Genomic DNA, 4,534 nt, shown 5'->3' on the forward strand with positions numbered 1-4,534 from the left:
CCTGACAGGGTTCCTCCCCCATTGCTGCTCCAATTGCAGGGGCAGAGGCATAGCTAGATACCAGCCAGCATGGCCCCCTGAGGTGAAGGGGGCAGGGAGGGGGTTTATTCCCTCCTCCCTTCCCTCTTCCCTTGGGGGACCCCAACTGGGGTTTGCCTGGCTGGGGGCAAACAGCGGAGGTGGCGGCCAGAATTGGCAGACCCTGGCTGCAGTCTCCTTGTGGGAGAGAGTATGGGGGGTGGTGGAATAAACCTCCTCCCTGCCCCATTCACCTCAGGGAGCCATGCCAGGTGGGCATCTGGCCATGCCCCTTCCCCCCGGAGTGGCAAGGGGGGTGACCCTGACAGGGGCTGCTGCACCCTGGCCAGGTAGACACCATCTGAGGTCCTGAGGGGACAGGGGAGGGAGCAGGGAATAAACCTCCTCCCTGCCCCTTTCACCTCAGAGGCCATGCTGGGTCAACCTGCGGCCACAGCCTCACCCATGCTCTGGCTAGACAGCAAAGGGGCAAGGCTAGCTCTTCTCTCTGTAGCAGACACTACAGAGCTAAAAAGCATGCCGGGATGCTGGGGGACTCTGTTTAACTTAAACCAGGAAGGGATCTGGGATAGGAGTTCCATAAACCGGTTTGACCTCAATCAGTTAAGTCTGATACTACATTCAACCAGGTTTATCTTAAACCAGCTTCGGCCATTTTGAAACCGGTTTATGTGCACTGAACGTTTGTTCTGTTGCAGGTTTAAACCAGTTTCTGATCACTTCAACCAGTTTGTGTGTAACTTCTGTCCCTAGCCTAATAGACCCATGTCCATCTTTTAGCAAAAACACTAAATGAAAGATCATCAGATTAACTTAATTTGCTCCTTATCCCACTTATTTTTTTACTTTCCCACTTGAATCCCACTTGAAAGGGCCGAGAGCAGATTTGGGGCCACCTGACGAGGTAAGAAACACCTGAAGAGGTAAGAAACATTGTAGACATTACTTATAGTAGCTCTTGGGGCTTGGGGGAGAGAATACCTCTGGATTTATTCATAGACTGAAGGAGAAAATATTATTTGGGGGGGAGGGACTGGGTGCATGTGTCAGCACAAGAACTACAACTCTCATCATGCTCTGCATGGAGTGATGCATGCATGGTTAGCCTCTTCTTCCTCAACAGTGAGGTGTTGGCCTTACTGCACACCGGGTAGTGTCGTGGTCCCGCTGCTGTTGCCAGCTGCCGGGAAATTAGTTTGGGGTGGGGAGCAATCCCTGGCTGTCTGCGGCCTATGGGTTTATTGAAGACCCACTGGTGGAATATCAATTGATTAACTCAATAGACTGACTCTGTGTATTTGTGGTTTCTCGACCACAATGGAGTGAAAAAATATAACCAAACAAGCCCTTTTGCTCTGGCTGGCATACTCTGGGATGGTACTAGGAGGACTAAAACAAAATATCTGGCTATGTTACGTACTTAGCTATATCATTTATTTATAACAACAATGAACTCCTTAGAGAAGCAAAAGGACAGTGGTGATGAGACAGAGAACTGATCTGGGGGAGAGATGAAATGTTAAATTATGGAATGAAGGTTTGTATTAATGTGCTTTTTACTAGTGAAGTTTGGGTGCCCCTCCCTTGAAATGGTGCCTTACCACTCTGAACATGAGCATTTATTTAAGGCTTTGTGAGTTTGCATATAAAAATCATTCTTGTAGTTCCCTGTAACAGGGAACCGGAGGGTTCCCATTACTTTATGAGAAGGCAGCAGGATAAGTTGGCAATGTGGGGCTGCAGCAGCAGGAGCACCAGGTGGCCTTTGATTAAAAATGGGGAAATGCCTGTGCATGGCTGGGGAGCCACATGACAGAAAGGAGACAGGGTTATAGTTATGAGGTATAGAAGCCAAGGGCCTGAGCTAGAGCAGGCAGTCGGACCCTGCATGCTGCAGGGAAAGGAGCTCCCTGGGTAAGCAGACACCAGGAAAGAGGCTCACAGACACCCAAGTTACCTGTGAGAGTAAACCTAACACAGGGAAGTACAGCTTGGAGTATGGTATTGAGCCAGAGCGGGGAAGGACTTTGTAGAAGCAGCCTGCTGATATTTCTATTATGCTAATACATATGTTTGTTTAGAACTGGAGGACCAGGTTATGCTTATGGGGGAGGTGAGGAATCACCTTGTAGGGCACTCGGCATTAGGCAGTCTGGTCTAGGGTCAGGGTCAAGAGAACTGAGGGCTAGAGAGGCAAGCAGTCCAGCCTGGGGTCAGGAACCAGAGGGCTGAGGGTGGAGAAAGTGAGGGCAGTCCAGCCTGGGATCAGGGATCCTGAGGGCTGAGGGCTGGCCCAGCGAGAGACAGGGCCCAGGGGCCCAGAGCAAGAGACAAGGGAAGGGGCTCAGAAGCTGAGGTCCAGGACAATGGACCTGGGCTAGGGAGCCCAGCTAGAGGAAAAGAGCTGAAGCCAGAAAGGTGGAAACCCTAACAAAGGTTTAAGGCTTGAAGGGCCAAGGGCAGATTTGGGGCCAAAGGCCCCCTACCTCTAAACAGTGACTGACATCTGTGAGACAGGGACATTACTATGGGGGTGGCTGGAGGTCATGATTATTGCACATAAGGTGCAACTGGGGTTGTCTTAAAGGGGAAGCCCACCTCACAGAGTATGGGACCGAGAAGCCAGGAGGATTGCACACCAAGGAAAGGCACCTAGGAAGAGGCTACCCTAGCTTCTGGAGGCAGCCTCTCCAGTTAAAAGACCGAAAGACCAAGTCATGGCAGGTGAGAAAGAGGTGATAAAGGGAAACTAGGGAGTGTGGGCAGGCTGGTCTGACCACCAGGTGGTGTCAGATGCTGGATGGATGGCCAGAGTCTGTCAGATTCCCCCATTTCTGGCATGGTGCACAAGAAAGTGACAGGAAATTCTTTGTACCCTTTTTGCTTTGTGCCCCTGGGCACGAACAGCTGGGCACAACCTATCCTATAGGTAGTAGGTACCCATGCCTTTATTTTAGAATTGATTCCTATCTATACATTATGGCTTTCAGATCCATTGCATGCAACCATTTTTACTGGTCTTTACACTATATGTACAATGTTCTCAGGGTTAAAATCAAGTTATCACCAAAATCCTTTCAGCTGAAGTATCTGTAAAGACTACTGAACATTATATGAAGAAACAGAACTTCTTTTTCCTGCTGTTCCAGTAAACATCTCAATCACTGGAGAGTATGAAAAAAAAGAGGGAGGAAAATAAATGTTCAAAAGGAAAAAGGCCAAAATTAAAGAGTTAGAATTTAATGTGGTCTGAAAAGTGTGTCTGTAAAAACAGCTGTGCAGGTTTTTATATTCATTGTTTCTCAATGTCTGCAAAATAAAACTGTTCAATTTACACTGACAGCCTGGGATCCCAAATCTGGGATCTAAAAGTCAAACTGGGTTCTTTCCTTCTCATACATCTTAATGAGCACTCAAAGGTTCTGCAGACAAAAATAACTTGTAAATTACGCCTGGACAATCTCACTTTTCCAAATTAATTCCTCAGCAGCAAGTGGTGGAACTCAACGGCATATCCTTGCTTAATGTGTAACTGATTGCAATGGTAATTAATACACATTGCTACTTATAATTGTAAGAGGGAAGTCTGGCCCTTTAAGGGAGACAGACAGCTTTGGGGTAATTAGCTGGACGTTAAAAGCCCACGTGGAGAAAAAAAGCAAGGAGCTTGAGTTGGGAAGGAGCAGTTTGTGTCCAGGAGGCCGCCTGAAGCTTGTTATAAAGAAGGGGCCAGAGCTACAGGGCCTCTACTGCTACTTGAAGAAAGGATAAGGTTTTGCTTTATTCATTTAACTTGTTAGTTTGGGCAAGGCCTATTGTTTATATTAAGAGCACTGGCTGAGGGGGTCCAAGGGAAGCAAAACTAGCCTGTGAGGCAGCAGGCACACCAAACTGCTTACAGTAATGCTTTGTCAATTTTGGGGTATTTGCTTATGTACAGCTTACAGATTCCAGCTGAGGATATGAATTTGGCATATCATTGAATGCCTCCATATACGTGGAGTCAGCTATCTGCTGTTGGGGCTATGTCATATCCTCCAGACTAGGGACAATGGAGGGATGTTAAACCTAGATCAGTGGTTTTCAACCTTTTTTTGTTTGCAGATCCCTAAATAATTTTGAATGGAAGTGTGGATCCCTTTGGAAATTTCAAATGGATGTACAGACCCCTTCAAATTTTAAGTGTGGGTATTCACGTACTTTTGATTGATCATAATCAACTTTCGCAGATCTCTTAGACATGTCTGCAGACCCCTGGGGTCTGCGAATCACAGGTTGAAAACGACTGACCTAGATGGTTCCCAATCTAGTGGGAACACATTAGAACAGTGGTATGGCTTAAGTCCAGGGGAAAGCAGCCCATTTAAGCTGTCTGTCTGAGGTTCGGGGAAGCAGAATTTTCCAGACCTAAAAGATTCATAGATTCATAGATGCTAGGGTCGGAAGGGACCTCAATAGATCATCGAGTCCGACCCCCTGCATAAGCAGGAAAGAG

The 4,534-nt window shown here is 47.4% G+C and overlaps 1 protein-coding gene across 1 annotated transcript in view; it reads right to left on the reverse strand.

Moving 5' to 3' along the window:
- The window catches only part of LOC112550720 (AF4/FMR2 family member 3-like), a 242,309-nt gene that overhangs the window by 167,851 nt on the left and 69,924 nt on the right, over positions 1–4,534 (reverse strand). The window lies entirely within an intron of this gene.

Source organism: Alligator sinensis, unplaced genomic scaffold, assembly GCF_000455745.1.
Source record: "Alligator sinensis unplaced genomic scaffold, ASM45574v1 scaffold144_4, whole genome shotgun sequence".
NCBI classification, from domain to species: domain Eukaryota; kingdom Metazoa; phylum Chordata; order Crocodylia; family Alligatoridae; genus Alligator; species Alligator sinensis.